At 40.6% G+C, this 21049-nt stretch overlaps 1 protein-coding gene and 1 long non-coding RNA gene across 6 annotated transcripts in view; one reads left to right on the forward strand and one right to left on the reverse strand.

Annotated features, from left to right (window-relative positions):
• Positions 1–21049, forward strand: part of LOC128692507 (cyclic nucleotide-gated channel alpha-3) — a 1073829-nt gene that overhangs the window by 454221 nt on the left and 598559 nt on the right. The window lies entirely within an intron of this gene.
• Positions 1–21049, reverse strand: part of LOC138853430 (uncharacterized) — a 427485-nt gene that overhangs the window by 36577 nt on the left and 369859 nt on the right. The gene's annotated exons all lie outside the window — the stretch shown is intronic.

Genomic DNA, 21049 nt, shown 5'->3' on the forward strand with positions numbered 1-21049 from the left:
AAAGGATCATTGGACAACGAAATATGGATCCCAGGTTACAACCTATACAGATGTGACAGAGTGAACAGGCAAAAGGGGGGGGGGGAGGTTGGCCTGTACATTGCAGAGTCACTTGTTTGCACAGAACTGCTAAATGCCTCAAATGATGTAGTGGAAGTTTTAGCAGTAAAGGTCGAGAACCAAAACCTAGTCATTGTGGTAGTCTACAAGCCTCCGGATGCAACATCCCAGCAATTCCAGGAACAGCTGTTAAAAATTGACCACTGTCTGGAAAATCTTCCAGCTCCTGCACCCAACATCTTGCTCCTGGGGGATTTCAACTTAAGGCACCTAAAATGGAGGAATATAGTAAATAATATTGTTGCAGTAATAACTCCAGGAGGCAGCTCTGATGAAAACTCACTCACACGAGCTTTTAAATCTCTGCACAAAATTCAATTTAAACCAGCAAATAATAGAGCCTACTAGACTGGAGAATACACTAGACCTCAACTTCACTAACAATGATGATCTGATAAGAGATGTCACCATATCACAAACAATATACTCAGATCACAACATAATTGAGGTTCAGACATGTATGCGTGGAGCCCCAGACCGACATAATGAGACTAGTCACGAGGGAGCATTCACCAAATTCAACTTCAATAACAAAAACATAAAGTGGGACCAAGTAAACCAAGTCCTAACCGATATAAGCTGGGAAGATATACTAAGCAACACAGACCCCAACTTATGCCTAGAACAGATTAACTTGGTGGCACTCGATGTATGCACAAGGCTTATTCCTCTAAGAAAAAGGAGGAGTAGATGTAAAATAGAAAGAGTCAGGCGCTCCCTTCACAAGCGACGGAAAAGAATAACAGAGCGGCTAAAAGAGGTCAATTTATCTGAAATGCGTAGGGAGACACTGGTCAGAGAAATAGCAAGCATCGAACTTAAGCTAAAGGAATCTTATAGGAATCAGGAATCGCGGGAAGAACTAAAAGCCTTAAATGAAATCGAAAGAACCCCAAAGTATTTCTTCTCCTATGCCAAATCAAAGTCGAGAACAACGTCCAGTATTGGGCCCCTACTTAAACAAGATGGGTCCTACACAGATGACAGCAAGGAAATGAGTGAGCTACTCAAGTCCCAATATGACTCAGTTTTTAGCAAGCCGCTAACCAGACTGAGAGTCGAAGATCAAAATGAATTTTTTATGAGAGAGCCACAAAATTTGGTTAACACAAGCCTATCTGATGTTATCCTGACGCCAAATGACTTCGAACAGGCGATAAATGACATGCCCATGCACTCTGCCCCAGGGCCAGACTCATGGAACTCCGTGTTCATCAAGAACTGCAAGAAGCCCCTATCACGAGCCTTTTCCATCCTATGGAGAGGGAGCATGGACACGGGGGTAGTCCCACAGTTACTAAAAACAACAGACATAGCCCCACTCCACAAAGGGGGCAGTAAAGCAACAGCAAAGAACTACAGACCGATAGCACTAACATCCCATATCATAAAAATCTTTGAAAGGGTCCTAAGAAGCAAGATCACCACCCATCTAGAAACCCATCAGTTACACAACCCAGGGCAACATGGGTTTAGAACAGGTCGCTCCTGTCTGTCTCAACTATTGGATCACTACGACAAGGTCGTAAATGCACTAGAAGATAAAAAGAATGCAGATGTAATTATATACAGACTTTGCAAAAGCCTTCGACAAGTGTGACCATGGCGTAATAGCGCACAAAATGCGTGCTAAAGGAATAACAGGAAAAGTCGGTCGATGGATCTATAATTTCCTCACTAACAGAACACAGAGAGTAGTCGTCAACAGAGTAAAGTCCGAGGCAGCTACAGTGAAAAGCACTGTTCCATAAGGCACAGTACTCACTCCCATCTTGTTCCTCATCCTCATATCCGACATAGACAAGGATGTCAGCCACAGCACCGTGTCTTCCTTTGCAGATGACACCCGAATCTGCATGACAGTGTCTTCCATTGCAGACACTGCAAGGCTCCAGGCGGACATCAACCGAATCTTTCAGTGGGCTGCAGAAAACAATATGAAGTTCAACGATGAGAAATTTCAATTACTCAGATATGGTAAACACGAGGAAATTAAATCTTCATCCGAGTACAAAACAAATTCTGGCCACAAAATAGAGCGAAACACCAACGTCAAAGACCTGTCGGAGGATCTCACCTTCATGTCGGAGGATCTCACCTTCAAGGACCATAACATTGTATCAATCGCAGCTACTAGAAAAATGACAGGATGGATAATGAGAACCTTCAAAACTAGGGATGCCAAGCCCATGATGACACTCTTCAGGTCACTTGTTCTATCTAGGCTGGAATATTGCTGCACACTAACAGCACCTTTCAAGGCAGGTGAAATTGCTGACCTAGAAAATGTACAGAGAACCTTCACGGCGCGCATAACGGAGATAAAACACCTCAATTACTGGGAGCGCTTGAGGTTCCTAAAACTGTATTCCCTGGAACGCAGGCGGGAGAGATACATGATTATATACACCTGGAAAATCCTAGAGGGACTAGTACCGAACTTGCACACGAAAATCACTCACTACGAAAGCAAAAGACTTGGCAGACGATGCAACATCCCCCCAATGAAAAGCAGGGGTGTCACTAGCACGTTAAGAGACCATACAATAAGTGTCAGGAGCCCGAGACTGTTCAGCTGCCTCCCAGCATACATAAGGGGGATTACCAACAGACCCCTGGCAGTCTTCAAGCTGGCACTGGACAAGCACCTAAAGTCGGTTCCTGACCAGCCGGGCTGTGGCTCGTACGTTGGTTTGCGTGCAGCCAGCAGCAACAGCCTGGTTGATCAGGCTCTGATCCACCAGGAGGCCTGGTCACAGACCGGGCCGCGGGGGCGTTGACTCCCGGAACTCTCTCCAGGTAAACTCCAGGTAAATACACCGAAAGGTGTATCACACAGTGTATATACGCTGAGGGATTTTAATTAATCCCTCGTTTTAGGCATTAAAGTATTCTTGAGTGAATGTGTTTAGGTGATGTAGACAATCCTCGTGCACTTGGCAGGTTTCAATCCTAATTTATCAACTTGTTAAGAGGTAACATTTAACGGATATGTTCTTGTCACTCTATCACCATCCATACTTATCATATCAGTCACAATAATATCTCCGATTTTTATCATGAATATCTTTCCTTGATTTCATAACGAAACTTTTACATAAAATACGATTTAGCAGTCAGCAAATCATCCCATTATTAATACACAAATACCTTCTGTAGGTTTACATTTTCTGTGTTTGTATTGTTGTTATAGAATTGTTTTCTTTAACGATGACTGAAGATGGACTGATGATTCATGATGATGATGATAATAACAATTAGATAAAAAAATCATTTTAGTTAAAAGGTTTTTAAGATAGTTTCCCCTAATACTAATTTATAAGACTGATTCATTTGACTTAATTAATATACTCGTGTGTATGCTCCTGACAGGATATACACACCGAGAGGTGTATGTGTCTCAGTGTATATACGCTGAGAGTATACTTTATTCCTGTTTCATAGATTAAAGTATTTTTGACTGGTAGTGAAGAGGTGATATGCAACCTTAATGATGAGTTCAGTAATCTAGTCGATAGGATTAAGTCCAATTAACCAACAAACCTCACAATAACATAAGCGTATGACACACAATGTATGCTCTTAGTTCCGTGAGATATCAGAGTCCAGTTGACCTCAGGTGCTTCAAGTTGATGTTACTTTCATCTAGGCCGCACAGTTCTCTGGCAATTTAAAAAACGTTGCAGAGCAAATTTATAATGGGGGAAATGTTTCCGTCTGCGTGGAGTTTTATCATGACGGGATGAAGCTATTAAGCAAAGGGTTGTCTCAATGAGAGCTAGTGCTGCAACATGGATCTTCTTCACTGTGGTCTTCACTATGCCATCCGTGTCTACAATAATAGCTGTCTAGGTTTATACAGTAAGATATATCTGGAGGGTGTTCAGGGGGGGGGTCAACGCCCTCGCGGCCCAGTCCATGACCGGGACAACAAAAATTTAACATGGGAGATCGTGCACATTTCGACTCAAGGTTACCATGCAACTAGGCCATTCCACTCTCCCAATACATTAGTGTATAAGTAAGAATTATATCACTAACAATACAATACTTTCACCATTCAGCACTGGATTTTCCTGTCAATGCTTTATCACCTTTTCTACGCTTCGAAATGAAATTTATGCGAGAAAAAGCAAAATGTCCTCTAAAGAATTATCTGTCAAGAAAAAAATATTTTTATTAGAGAATGTTAAGTCGCATAAAATACTGATTATATTTTCTTTCCTCAGTATCGTGATTCCAGACGTAATTTCACTAATTTATTTTTTACAATGTTTATCACTACTTCATGTCTGTGTTTGTTGTTCCTCGCTACTTTATGGCTGTGTTTGTTATTAGTTTATGGCTGTGTTGTTACTAGTTCATGGCTGTGCTTCTTGTTACTAGTTTCACTCTCCTATTGAAACCATCGTGGTATATAAGGTACAGACCAAGACCTGGCATACCAAGAACCTAGGGTTTAGATCCATGTTTACGCTAATTCATACACAGTCGTTCATTAAGATATAATATATATATATATATATATATATATATATATATATATATATATATATATATATATATATATATATATATATATACACACACACGAGCCACAACCACAATTATACTGCTCTCCCCCAGCCTCGCCACATTTACCCTCCTCACAGACAAAACAAACTTTAACGAGAGTTGCAAGGCTGCAACACCACCATATTACCAGTGACATAAATTGCAAAAGTTCCATGTTGTACTGCAGTCCATTTGCAACAGTAATCACATTTTTGGCTCTACTTAGTATTCATCTTCGGTAAAAATGGTCCACGAATTTTGGAGCCGGGTGAGTTTTACCGTTAAAATTTGTTATTCCTTTTAGGGATATCTTGTGGTTTGGCCTTATTTATTTTATTATTATTGCCTTTTCCGCCTCATTGTTTCCAGATAATATCTCGAGACTGCCTCTTCACACTGCCTCTTCACAATGCCTAGACACTTACGACTCTCAGTATTGTTCCACTGTAGCCCGAGACGTGAGTGCCTGCCTCAGCTTGCCTCATAACACCTCCCGGACACTTGCCAGGCTATGTATTGCAGCACTGTCTACCACAGTGTTTGTGTGCTGGGCACTGCTGCTTCTCATGTGCAACTGAGGTTTTACACGTGACGTGACAGGTTACGGACCCGTTTCTTTGAAGACAGACACGAAGTTAAGCTGCACTGATAACCATGTCCTCTTACCGTGGACATAATGTTTATTTTCTCATTTATCTCTAAGACTGCACGATGGTTATTCTCAGTATGTTACTCAGTGTAGTAATCATCAAGGAAATAATGCAGTTCTTGCATTCTACAGGATTTCGAAAAAAAAATTGAAAGAGGAAAAAATAGATTTCTGCCGAGATGCAAAATTACAGGGCATCAATAACTGGTTGGTAGGTTTATTGGGTTTAAAACCTATCGGCTATGCAATAGTCGTAAGTACCGGATATCACCTGTACACCACCAGTCAAGGAATATTTTAATCCCCAAGATGAGTTAATTGATATCAATGTAAAGTTCAATGTTCCTGTATTAATCATAACCATAATTTTTAAAGGTCTGAACGGGTAAGCCAGAGGAAGGCCTCGCTCATATGACCAAAAGCTCCAGCTGCGGGTCATCATATGACTAAGACCCGTGTCAGGAAACACTTGTCTTGTTTCCTGACAAATCTTACCTAACCTAACCTGCAGTAGTAACCCTGAATCCACCTTAATGACGCTCAGTGTTTATCACCAGACAAATGACACTGCGTAAGAATTAACATATTCAAATTTAAAATACTTATGGAGAATTACATGTATTTTGTAGAAGCTATATAATTATTAATATGTGTGCAAATATACATGTATGTAATGTAATCTTGTGTCTAAGCTGATAAATATTTATAATGATGTGTCATATGTTTGTGTGTTCAACCACGATGAGAAGCGCAGCTGTCTATCAGTAATATAAAACGTGTTACCAAATCCCAAAGTACTGGTGGGAATAGAATCGTTGGGAGGCAACGGGAACCTTTCCAGTGTAGGGAGAAAGACTTTTCATCAAAAGATTTTTAATCATCTGGCGTGAGGTCAGAAAGTGGCTCTGTGTCACATTTATCCTCACAGAGCAGGCTAGCTGACACCAGCTACACATCGTTGCTCCACTTTCCTAAGTTTTAGCAGATATTTTGCGATTTTCACTCTGAGGACGACTAGCTTCCTTTTACAGGTGTTAAACACAGTGGCTGAACATCTTTCACGAGAATGATTTATCAAACATTTGAGATCGCATTCCATCACATGTGCTTATCATCACAAGACCGTGAAGTTTGTTGATGTGTGACTCGACTGGCTAGTGTATAGTCACGTGATTTAAGGGCAGTGATTGCAAAACCTTAATGTACTTGCTACACTTTGTAATGCAGCTGCCGGAGTTGGTGTGCGAGTGCTAGAGCGACTAATGTGCTCAACTACAGTAAACCCGTCACTCCCTAACACCAGTGGAAACTACGCGCTCACAAACTTTCCCACTGAAACTAATTTTATAAGGTTTCAAACTTTCGCGTTCTTTTTCGATTTTTTTGTTACAACTGTCTAAAACTATCACGTACTAGTAGTTATTTCACGTACTAATGTAATTTTCTAGAACATAACAGGCAGTTTTTGCAGCTAGTAATGTAGGTTTGGTCAACTTCTGGAGATGATCATTGTTAGTCAGTGTCTTAAAAACCATTTTAAAAAAACTCGTCACAGAGAATGTGTCAACCATACAAATAGTTACTCTTCCAGCTAATTAGTAAATTCTTACGATAGTTTTATGATCATTATTACTATGTGATTATTAAGTGATGATCATTACTAAGCGATGATCATTATTACTAAGCGATGATCATTATTACTAAGCTATGATTATTATTACTAAGTGATGATCATTATGTGATTATATGATCATTGGTATATGATAAAATCACTATCACTGATGTGATGATCACTACTACTACTGTCACTGTTACCGCTACTTTACTACGTACATCAGTGTTAAGTATCAGCCAGCTGACCAGGACATAAATCACCCGAGTTACCAATGACTTAAACATCGTCGTTAAAAAGTAATAGCAACATAATATTTACCACGACTCACGAAATCGTAATAACACGGTTGCAACTGACCTGCGAGTTTTGATACTCGCTTGCCACGGGTTCGAACCCCAGCCATTCCGTGATTTGATTCGCTTTATCATATACTCTGATAACCACTGAGTGTCTAGTTATCCGTAAAAACACATATGTGGCTTCCATGTTGCCAGCATGAAATAATCCTAATGATCTGTAGAACTATGCAAATTAACGTGTTTAATGAATTATTCTAACTTTTGTTCAAAGAATATATTTTAAAGTTATAATTAACTCAATACGTAAATTATTAATAATTTCGAATCCGAATTTTCTTTAAATATATAATTATGTCAATTACTTTAAACGATATATGGAATTCTATTTTTTTAAATAATCATTAAAACGTAATTCACAGTTAATGGTTCAAGATATAATTAGTGTTAATGGTCGATAGTGATTACCTCTGGCTAAGACTGCACTGTGGAATTACACACATTTATAGCATGTAAGACGCTTGTCCAACCAGGAACTTCATCAATACATTAAACAGACACACACGAGACAACTATAAGAGAAGATACAGAGTCCCTCAGCCTGCGATTATTATTAAAATAAAAAAGAAGCGCTAAACCCATTAGAGTCATACAGCGCCGCCCTCAGCCTGGCAGCAGGTATTCTCTACAACACCTGCTACCAGGCTGAGACAACGTAGCAGCTTATGTATTTCAGATCTTTCTACAGCAAGTGTCAACTATTGTAGATCATAAGGTATGTGTACATAGATTCGTTAAAAAACTGCACTTAAAATTAGCATTATTAATTGTATAACTTTTATGCTTTGAGCCGTAATTGATCCATTATACAGTTGATATGAACAAAACTAGTTTCTGACTGATCACTGGGCAAACTGTATGAAGTTCAATAGCATTAGCCAGCACATCTCACGCCCTTAGAATGCTGTGTCAAGCTTTATATCATGGGTAAATACATCTCACGACTTTAGTGTGTTGTATCAAGCTCAGTAGCTTCAGTCAGCACATCTCACGACCTCAGTACATTATGATGAGAATTAGCTTGCCCTGTATCAGTCGTTCGGTGAGGATAGGAAGTTATAGCAACATTATGTTGGTCAGGAGAGGAAGATACAGTGTCAGAGGTTGGTCATTAAGAAGTATTTCATTTCTTTGGAACTATTAAATCTCTTTCAATGGCATCGCAAATTAATTTCTTCTGATCTAAATGCGGTTCCTGACACTGCCTGCCAGTTAGTTCTCACACTTCCCAAACAAATATTCCCAAATATATGATTAATGACTATATCGACCACCTAACTTCTTATTTAGTTTTGGCTTCGCCGATATTTTATGAAAATTCATGAACATTACCCTTGATCCGACTCTCATTTTATCATGTTCTCCACAAGCATTCTACACTCTAGGAAAATATGCTGATCTTACTTAATTTGTTTCTTTTACTATTCTAATAGTATTTTGAGCATTACGGGTTCCTGTCATTAAATAGCCATCATCATTATACTTAGGTGAAGGAGAAAAATACAACAGGTCATAGTAAAGACTTCTGTCAACACCAGAGTGTTACGTGAAGTTTCACTTGTTGAGACTTGATGTACACGATTGATTGCACACCAAACATTAGGAATTTGCTTCAGGTACAGCTATTTGCATCATTTGTTACTCTTAAGATATCTTATACTTTCTTATTGGTCTCTTCAGCTGAGCCATTAATGGCAGGGTTATGAGTGATAACGGATTTATTGACCAGATGTATACACAATTTCTCCAAAACTACGTAATATTCTCCTCCATTATCTCCGACAACATATTCTGGAGTTGTAACTGAAAATTAGACATTCTGACAATTGTTTCTACAGTTTTATCTACAACAGGTGCAAATTCGCAATAGCGAGACAAATTATCTACAGTCACTTCCATCACGCACAAATGTTTGTTTCCCCGGAGTTCTGGAGTGAAGGTTTGAAATTAGTCAAGTCATTACTCTTTCTCAAAGTTTATTTATAGTTGAATACTCCTGGATAGATCGCATACTTTTTCGCATTTCTGAACATGCTCAGAGATATTAGTTGCCACGCGAGACCAATATTATTTTAACCTTGCCTATTTGACTGAATTATTCTTCTCAGATTTGCAGCACATGGGACATCAAAATTTAGCTTCTGAGCTGCATTCTTTAATGATCTAGGAATCACTAACTGATGAATTACGTAACTAGAAGGTTATGTTGACCCATAGCTAGGCGACTCACTAGGACTGGTGTTTTACTGACATAGTATTATCAATGTCAAAAAGCCATTGAATCACACTATATAATATCAGATTGTTCTTTTTTGACTTCTCAGGCTTAAAGAGGATCGTCAACAACAGCAACGACCTTTTACTTCCCTGGCAGGTATCCAAAAGTTGGATTAATTTTCTGAATGATCAGAGATTATCTTGCTAATCTACCCATAAGTTGTTTATTCTGAAATAGATTACAGGTGTATGATCAGAAATGCTTCAGGGAACACACAATAGCTCATATTCTTTGTTTGGTAATTAAAATCTAATCTTCTAGCGAAAGCTATCGGGTTCTACTTGCCATCAGTGTTTTGATCCAGGACTGCAACTAACCCTAACAGACTAGCATCAGTTATCAAAATGAAAAGCTTCTCCAAGTTAGGAAATGCAAGAATTGAAGGCAAAGTTTACTTTTCCTTAGGTGTCTGGAATGATCTTTCTTGTTAGAAGGTGCAACTGAATGGGGTATCATTTTACGTAATTCTACCACTGAGGCTGCAATAAGCAAAGAGAATAGCAATGAAAGCCTTTTAAATTTATGCTAAGCCTACAAACGAACCTGCAACATTAGCAGTTTGTTGGGTGGGGAAAAACTTAGCAGCTAGCTACTTTAATTTGAAGTGCTAAGGCTGCCAAGGAACTTTTATTTCTGACTTTAGATATTGACACAATTTTATTTTCAAATTAGTTTGCGCTAACTTAGTGCCAGATCCAATCTTTCAAGAGACTGCACATATGGTAATCAAATCGTATAAGTACGCCATAAGGATATTTTCTACAAGACAACTGAAGATGTTGGAGAATGTAATAGGGGAACTGCAAAGATCGAAGGCCATTTTAAGCGAATGGTAAGAAACTGTACAGGTCGAGAAAGCTGTCAATCCTTGCCTGTACTCCCGAAGCAAATTGGAAAATACTCTTTTTATCTCCTACATTTCTGAATAAGTCACGCAGCACTAACAGTGGGAAAACTGTGGTGGGCTGCCTTAATATACTAAGGTGAAAGTCACTAGGCACCAAGTACCACTTTTCAAGGGTATCAAGATCGCTGGAATTACTCTGAGTTATCACACCATCCCCAAGCCTTTTACCTTCTGATTCCTTTGCAACTGCATAATGGAAATGTTGCTGCCTCTATGCAGACATGTTTCTATCTGGTGTCGATGAAATACGCGAGCTTTTGGTGACCCTTACTGAAGAGAGTGCAAAGCACCAGCTGAGCAAATATCACGCACTGAGGACATAGCACCGGTTGTGTAAATAGCTTCATGAACCGGCTGAGTATGTAGCAATAGTTGAGTACATAGTTTTCTGTAATAGCTGAATACATAGCTTTCTGTACTGGAGGGGCATGTATCACCAGCTAAGTGTGCAGAACTAAATGAAAAAAACACGGCATAAACACATGTAATATAAAGAAACGTGGCATAAAACACATGAAACGAGAGGAAACACGGCATAAAACACGAGAGGAAACATGATATATGACAACACAAGACATGCCATGAAACATGAAAGGAAACATGATACAAGACATGAAACACGACACGAAACGTGATATGAAAAAATGACATGGAAAGGGATGTGAAAGATGACACGAAACATGAACTGAAACATGACGAACTATAAATTGAAACATGACATGAACCATGAATTGAAACATGACATGAAAAGAAATGAAACAGACAGTAAATATGACACGATATGAAATATGACACGTTAATCATATATAACATGAATAAAAACACGAAACATGACATGAAACGAATTGAAACACAGGAAACGTAAGTCATACATAACATGACATGAAACATGAAAATCTAACTACAAAAATAAGTTCTTAAAATATTACAAGAAATGTGACTTGTTCTTTAACAGAATTGTTTAAAGGTCTTAATATTGTTTCTGCCTCGTGTGAGCTAAGTTGTGGTCTCGTGTGAGCTAAGTTGTGGTCTCGTGTGAACTAAGTTGTGGTCTCGTGTGAGCTAAGTTGTGGTCTCGTGTGAACTAAGTTGTGGTCTCGTGTGAGCTAAGTTGTGGTCTCGTGTGAGCTAAGTTGTGGTCTCGTGTGAGCTAAGTTGTGGTCTCGTGTGAGCTAAGTTGTGGTCTCGTGTGAGCTAAGTTGTGGTCTCGTGTGAGCTAAGTTGTGGTCTCGTGTGAGCTAAGTTGTGGTCTCGTGTGAGCTAAGTTGTGGTCTCGTGTGAGCTAAGTTGTGGTCTCGTGTGAGCTAAGTTGTGGTCTCGTGTGAGCTAAATTGTGGTCTCGTGTGAGCTAAATTGTGGTCTCGCGAGCTAAGTTGTGGTCTCGCGAGCTAAGCTGTGGTCTCGTGCAAGCTGAGCTGTGGTCTCGTCTGGGCTAGGCTGTGGTCTCGTGTGAGCCAAGTTGTGGTCTCGTCTGAGCTAGGTTGACTCATTCTATCTTTTGTACTCCCACTTTCGTTTCCTGACCTATAATGCCTTCCCCCGGCCCAACCCCCACTCTCCCCCCCTCTCTCTCTCTCTCTCTCTCTCCCTCTCTCTCTCTTTGTTTGGTGGTTTCTTTAGCGTATTGACATAACCAGTGTTTATACACAGAACACCCCGAGTTTCAGTATTCAGAGAATATCTGTGTAAATGTTCACAGAACACCGTGTGTGTCGGTACTCACAGAACACGCAGTGCTTACTAAGTATCACAATGTGTTCAACCACATCTTACAGAACACACTGTTTCTTATGTACTCAGTGCACAAAGGCATCTACTCAGCATTCGGAAAACACTTCGTGCTTATTCGGTACTCATAGCAAACTTTGTACCTAATACATATAGAACACCTTGGGTATACTCAGTACTCGCAGAGCACCTTGGGTATATTCAGTACTCGCAGAGCGCCTTGGGTATACTCAGTACTCACAGAGCGCCTTGGGCATACTCAGTACTCGCAGAGCACCTTGGCTATACTCAATACTCGCAGAGCACCTTGGGTATACTCAGTACTCGCAGAGCACCTTGAGTACACTCAGTACTCACAGAGCACCTTGGGTATACTCAGTACTCACAGAGCACCTTGGGTATACTCAGTACTCACAGAGCGCCTTGGGCATACTCAGTACTCGCAGAGCACCTTGGCTATACTCAATACTCGCAGAGCACCTTGGGTACACTCAGTACTCGCAGAGCACCTTGAGTACACTCAGTACTCACAGAGCACCTTGGGTATACTCAGTACTCACAGAGCACCTTGGGTATACTCAGTACTCGCATAGCACCTTGGGTATACTCAGTCACAGAGCACCTTGGGTATACTCAGTACTCGCAGAGCACCTTGGGTATACTCAGTACTCGCAGAGCACCTTGGGTATACTCAGTACTCGCAGAGCACCTTGGGTATACTCAGCACTCGCAGAGCACCTTGGGTATACTCAGTACTCGCAGAGCACCTTGGGTATACTCAATACTCACAGAGCACCTTGGGTATACTCAGTACTCACAGAGCACCTTGGGTATACTCAGTACTCACAGAGCACCTTGGGTATACTCAGTACTCACAGAGCACCTTGGGTATACTCAGTACTCACAGAGCACCTTGGGTATACTCAGTACTCACAGAGCACCTTGGGTATACTCAGTACTCACAGAGCACTTTGGGTATATTCAGTACTCACAGAGTACCTTGGGTATACTCAGTACTCACAGAGTACCTTGGGTATACTCAGTACTCACAGAGCACCTTGGGTATACTCAGTACTCACAGAGCACCTTGGGTATACTCAGTACTCACAGAGCACCTTGGGTATACTCAGTACTCAGAGCACAGTGGATATACTCAGTACTCACAGAGCACCTTGGGTATACTCAGTACTCACAGAGCACCTTGGGTATACTCAATACTCACAGAGCACCTTGGGTATACTCAGTACTCGCATAGCACCTTGGGTATACTCAGTCACAGAGCACCTTGGGTATACTCAGTACTCGCAGAGCACCTTGGGTATACTCAGTACTCGCAGAGCACCTTGGGTATACTCAGTACTCGCAGAGCACCTTGGGTATACTCAGCACTCGCAGAGCACCTTGGGTATACTCAGTACTCGCAGAGCACCTTGGGTATACTCAATACTCACAGAGCACCTTGGGTATACTCAGTACTCACAGAGCACCTTGGGTATACTCAGTACTCACAGAGCACCTTGGGTATACTCAGTACTCACAGAGCACCTTGGGTATACTCAGTACTCACAGAGCACCTTGGGTATACTCAGTACTCACAGAGCACCTTGGGTATACTCAGTACTCACAGAGCACTTTGGGTATATTCAGTACTCACAGAGTACCTTGGGTATACTCAGTACTCACAGAGTACCTTGGGTATACTCAGTACTCACAGAGCACCTTGGGTATACTCAATACTCACAGAGCACCTTGGGTATACTCAGTACTCGCATAGCACCTTGGGTATACTCAGTCACAGAGCACCTTGGGTATACTCAGTACTCGCAGAGCACCTTGGGTATACTCAGTACTCGCAGAGCACCTTGGGTATACTCAGTACTCGCAGAGCACCTTGGGTATACTCAGCACTCGCAGAGCACCTTGGGTATACTCAGTACTCGCAGAGCACCTTGGGTATACTCAATACTCACAGAGCACCTTGGGTATACTCAGTACTCACAGAGCACCTTGGGTATACTCAGTACTCACAGAGCACCTTGGGTATACTCAGTACTCACAGAGCACCTTGGGTATACTCAGTACTCACAGAGCACCTTGGGTATACTCAGTACTCACAGAGCACCTTGGGTATACTCAGTACTCACAGAGCACCTTGGGTATACTCAGTACTCACAGAGCACTTTGGGTATATTCAGTACTCACAGAGTACCTTGGGTATACTCAGTACTCACAGAGTACCTTGGGTATACTCAGTACTCACAGAGCACCTTGGGTATACTCAGTACTCACAGAGCACCTTGGGTATACTCAGTACTCACAGAGCACCTTGGGTATACTCAGTACTCAGAGCACAGTGGATATACTCAGTACTCACAGAGCACCTTGGGTATACTCAGTACTCACAGAGCACCTTGGGTATACTCAGTACTCACAGAGCACCTTGGGTATACTCAGTACTCACAGAGCACATTGGGTATACTCAGTACTCACAGAGCACATTGGGTATACTCAGTACTCACAGAGCACCTTGGGTATACTCAGTACTCACAGAGCACCTTGGGTATACTCAGTACTCACAGAGCACCTTGGCTATACTCAGTACTCACAGAACACCTTGGCTATACTCAGTACTCACAGAGCACCTTGGCTATACTCAGTACTCACAGAGCACCTTGGGTATACTCAGTACTCACAGAGTACCTTGGGTATACTCAGTACTCACAGAGCACCTTGGGTATACTCAGTACCCACAGAGCACCTTGGGTATACTCAGTACCCACAGAGCACATTGGGTATACTCAGTACTCACAGAGCACCTTGGGTATACTCAGTACTCACAGAGCACATTGGGTATACTCAGTACTCACAGAGCACCTTGGGTATACTCAGTACTCACAGAGCACATTGGGTATACTCAGTACTCACAGAGCACATTGGGTATACTCAGTACTCACAGAGCACATTGGGTATACTCAGTACTCACAGAGCACCTTGGGTATACTCAGTACTCACAGAGCACATTGGGTATACTCAGTACTCACAGAGCACATTGGATATACTCAGTACTCGCATAGTACCTTGGGTATACTCAGTACTCAGAGCACCTTGGGTATACTCAGTACTCACAGAGCACATTGGGTATACTCAGTACTCACAGAGCAGTAAGTGGCTCACAGTTTAATCTGTTATCTTATTCCTGAATCAATTAGCTCATCAAGGCGAACCCGCTCAGCTTACTTCATAAGATGAAAGTTATTTGTTATCTACAGATTAAACACACACACAACCTAGACGAATTAATCTAGTGCATAATATATATATATATATATATATATATATATATATATATATATATATATATATATATATATATATATATATATATGTCGTGCCGAATAGGCAGAACTTGCGATCTTGGCTTAAATAGCAACGCTCATCTTGCCATATAGGGCAAGTGAAAATTTGTATATGCAATAATTTCGCCAAAATCATTCTGAACCTAACGAAAAAAATATATTTGGTTGTGTTTGTTTAGTACTAAATTATTGTAAACGTATTTAAAATATATTTAGTTGGGTTAGGCTAAAATAAATTGCTATTGTTATAATAAGGTTAGGTAAGTTTTCTAAGATTCTTTTGGTGCAAAATTAAACATTTTTACATTAACATTAATGAAAAATATATATCTTTAAACGTATAAGAGAAAATTTCAGAAAGAACTTAATTTTAAATGAGTTCTTGCTAATTGGCCAGTTTTACATATTCGGCACGACATATATATATATCGAGCTCAATATCTGGTTCCTGGACGACGGTACCCTAGCTGGCACAACAGAATCTCTCCTGGAGGACATCAGTAAAATTAAAGACATGGGAGAAAGCCTGGGCCTTTTTTTAAACCCCACCAAATGTGAAATAGTTTCTACCAATCAACAGATGATCCAGAATATTAGCGCCGTTTTACCAGGAGCACGAGCCATTGATCCAGCCAATAGCACTCTCCTTGGTGCTCCTCTTGGGTCCAATGCCATCGATCTGATCCTAGAAAAAAAAGTCTCAGACCTCCGGACGATGGAAAGCAGGATGAAAGACATTGACACACACGATGTCTTCTACCTACTAACCAGGTGCTTGTCAATCCCAGAACTTACCTACTTTCTGAGATGCTCCCCAGCTTTCAGCAGTCCAAAACTCAAGGAATATGACTCTCTCCTTAAGACCATGCTAGAGAGTGTATTGAATCTTTCCCTTGAAGATGGACAGTGGTTGCAAGCCTCACTTCCGGTCAGGCTTGGGGGGCTAGGAGTACGCAAATCCTCCCAGATTGCTCTACCAGCTTTCCTATCCTCTTCCATAGCATCAAACGAGTTGATAAGACAAATTCTTCCTGATATCCTCAGTGACTCGGCAGGAATAGAAGACCCTAGCTATGCCAGTGCCATCACTGAATGGGAGACCCTTGCTGCTCCAGCACCAAACCCTAGTGCAGCACTGGCTCACAAACAGCCAAGCTGGGATGGCCCGATCGCTGAAAAGGTGCTTGCCAACATGCTCAGGGCTGTAACATCAGATAGGGAGATTGCTTGTCTCCAGGCTGTGAGCGCACATCACTCCAGGGACTTCCTCCAAACAGTTCCCATATCGGCAATGGGAGCGTGACTCGACCCTAAGACTCTCCGTATTGCAGTGGCTCTGCGCCTTGCTGCCCCAATTCACACAGAAAATACGTGTATTTGCGGCGAAGCGAAAGCAGACCAATACAGTTTACATGGTCTTAACTGTTCCAAAACCAAGGGCTGGCATGCAAGACACAATGAGGTCAACGACATCATTAAGAGAACCCTTGCTACAGCTGGATGCCCAGACGAGAGGGAGCCCCGATCACTAGCAGCCAACAATACCCACAACCTAGCAAACAGCCCCGACGGGATCACCATCTATCCTTGGAAGAATGGCAAGCTCTTAGCATGGGACTATACCTGTGTGCCCACACTGGCTGACACCTACATCCATCACAGTGTCGGGCGACAGGGAGGAGCTGCTGACCACAGGAAGGAGTACAAGATCAGCAAGTACAGAGACATAAGCCAACAGAATCAAATTTGTCCCAGTGGGATCAGAGACCTTGGGATCATGGGGAAAAAACGCCACACGTTTCCTTAAAGAATTGGGTTACAGACTCATCGACACCAGGGACCCAAGGGCAGCCACTTTTATGTTCAAGTGCCTCAGCGTAGCCATCCAGATGGGAAATGCTTGATACATACTTGGCTCACGTCCAGCCTCGGAGGAGCTGGAGGAAATTCATGATCTTTGATACATTGTGCCATTGTATTCATGTTTATGTTTTTCTGTAAATGTATTCTGTTTATTAATAAATGTTCACATAGAATATAAAATATAGGGGGAGGTAAGAGAAGAAAATATTCAAACAGCTCCGGGGAGAACCTTGAGTTTTCCCTGAGGTAAGTTTATTGTCTTCTCTGAGGATGAGGGTCCCCAGTAAAGTTCTAGAGGTGGTACCTCCCTATATATATATATATATATATATATATATATATATATATATATATATATATATATATATATATATATATATATATATATATATATATATATTTCAACAAGTCGGTCGTCTCCCACTGAGGCAGAGTGGTTTGGGATATTGGCAGTTTGGAGGGATATGTTGTGTATCTTTATACGTATATGCTTCTAAACTGTTGTATTCTGAGCACCTCTGCAAAAGCAGTGATAATGTGTGAGTGTGGTGAAAGTGTTGAATGATGATATATATATATATATATATATATATATATATATATATATATATATATATATATAATATATATATATATATATATACATATATATGCAATAAGATCACAGTAAACAGGTGATTTCAGAATATGCAAAACAACCACTCTGAAAGAATAGAGAAATTCCAAGCGCTTTCGTGACTACTCACATTATCAAGGAACTATATAGTTCCTTGATAATGTGAGTAGTCACGAAAGTGCTTGGAATTTCTCTATTCTTTCAGAGTGGTTGTTTTGCATATATATATATATATATATATATATATATATATATATATATATATATATATATATATATATATATAATGTCGTGCCGAATATGTAAAACTGGTCAGTTAGCAAGAACTCATTTAAAATTAAGTCCTTTCTAAAATTTTCTCTTATACGTTTAAAGATATATTTTTTCATTAATGTTAATGCAAAAAATTTAAATTTGCATCAAAAGAATCTTAGAAAACTTACCTAACCTTATTATAACAAGAACAATTTATTTTAGCCTAACCCAACAAAATATATTTTAGATTTGTTTACAATAATTTAAAATTTTAGGTTCAGAATGATTTTGGCGAAATTACTGCATACACAAACTTTTGCTTGTCCTATATGGCAAGATGAGCGTTGCTATTCAAGCCAAGATCGCAAGTTCTGCCTATTCGGCACGATATATATATATATATATATATATATATATATATATATATATATATATATATATATATATATATATATATATATATATATATATATATATATAATTTATGTCATACATATTGAAGATTTGTATTACATTTATATTGGAGTTTCTTCTGTATATCATAGTTTTCCTTTATAAAAACGTTGTTCTTGAATGTGATCTGTTAGTATCCGGTTATGGCAGAGTTTTCTTCTTTGAGATTGTTCTATTGGTCTTTGTTTATGGCAAAATATGTTTTCTTGTTTGAGTTTGATCTGTTAGTTTCTGCTTCTTAGTGCAACAAATGTTTTCTTCTTTGAGCTTTGGTTTGTTTATGAATGGAGGTACAAGCTTCGCCGTTCATCAGTCTTTCCTCTCTACACTCTCAACGTGGGTTTTTTTTTTAGTGTGGAGAAGAAAACTGATCAGAATATTTAACATGGGGTCTGATATTTAACATGGATGTGATGTTTATTATAGGGTCTGATATTTAACATGGGATGTGATGTTTATCATAGGGTCTGATATTTAACATGGGATGTGATGTTTATCATAGGGTCTGATATTTAACATGGGATAGGTTTATCATAGGGTCTGATATTTAACATGGGATATGTTTATCATAGGGTCTGATATTTAACATAGGATACGATGTTTAACATAGGTTTTGATATTTAACATGGGATATGAAATTTAACCTAGGGTTCAGATATTTAACATTGGGTATATTTAACATGGGTTCAGATATTTAACATAGGGTGTAATATTTACCTTATACAAAACCTCCCCAAATCGAAACCAACACATACTCCTAAAATACAATAAGATCACAGTAAACAGGCGATTTCAGAATATGCAAAACAACCACTCTGAAAGAATAGAGAAATTCCAAGCGCTTTCGTGACTACTCACATTATCAAGGATAATGTGAGTAGTCACGAAAGCGCTTGGAATTTCTCTATTCTTTCAGAGTGGTTGTTTTGCATACTCCTAAAAATGTAGTGTGCGTGTGTGTGTGCGTGTGTGCGCGCGCGCGCGTGTGTGTGTGTGTGTGTGTGTGTGTGTGTGTGTGTGTGTGTGTGTGTGTGTGTGTGTGTGTGTGTGTGTGTGTGTGTGTGTGTGTGTGTGTGTGTGTGTGTACTCGCCTAACTGTGGTTGCAGAGGTCGATACTCAGCTCGTGGCCCCGCCTCTTCAATGAGTGCTACTAGGTCCTCTTTCACCCTACTCCACGAGTTTTATTATACCTCATCTTAAAGTTATGAATGGTTCCTGCCTCCACTACCTCACTTTCTAGGCTCTTCCACTTCCTGACAACTCTATGACTGAAGAAATACTTCCTAACATCCCTTTGACTCATCTGGGTCTTCAACTTCCAATTGTGACCCCTTGTTTCTGTGTCCCCTCTATGGAACATCTTGTTTCTGTCCACCTTGTCTATTCCACGCAGTATTTTATAAGTCGTTATCATGTATCCCCTAACCCTCCTGTCCTCCAGTGTCGTCAGGCCGATTTCCCTCAACCTTTCTTCGTAGGATATTCCCCTTAGCTCTGAAACTAACCTTGTGGCAAACCTTTGTACTTTCTCTAGTTTCTTGACGTGCTTGATCAAGTGCGGGTTCCAAACAGGTGCTGCATACTCCAGTATGGGCCTGACATACACGGTGTACAGTGTCTTGAACGATTCCTTACTAAGGTATCGGAATGCTGTTCTCAGGTTTGCCAGGCGCCCATATGCTGCAGCAGTTATCTGATTGATGTGTGCTTCCGGAGACATGCTCGGTGTTATACTCACCCCAAGATCTTTCTCCTCGAGTGAGGTTTGCAGTCTTTGGCCCCCTAGCCTATACTCTGTCTGTGGTCTTCTGTGCCCTTCCCTATCTTCATGACTTTGCATTTGGCAGGATTAAATTCGAGAAGCCATTTGCTGGACCAGGTGTCCAGTCTGTCCAGGTCTCTTTGAAGTCCTGCCTGGTCCTCATCAGATTTAATTCTCCTCATTAACTTCACATCATCTGCAAACAGGGACACTTCTGAGTCTAACCCTTCCATCATGTCGTTCACATATACCAAAAATAGCACTGGTCCTAGGACCGACCCATGTGGGACCCCGCTCGTCACAGGTGCCCACTGTGATACATCATTACGTACCATGACTCGTTGTTGCCTCCCTGTCAGGTATTCTCTGATCCATTGCAGTGCCCTTCCTGTTATATGCGCCTGATGCTCTAGCTTCTGCACTAATCTCTTGTGAGGAACTGTGTCAAAGGCCTTCTTGCAGTCCAAGAAGATGCAATCAACCCACCCCTCTCTCTCTCGTGTCTTACTTCTGTTATTTTATCATAAAACTCCAGA

This window comes from Cherax quadricarinatus, chromosome 30 (assembly GCF_038502225.1).
Source record: "Cherax quadricarinatus isolate ZL_2023a chromosome 30, ASM3850222v1, whole genome shotgun sequence".
Taxonomy (NCBI): Eukaryota; Metazoa; Arthropoda; class Malacostraca; order Decapoda; family Parastacidae; genus Cherax; species Cherax quadricarinatus.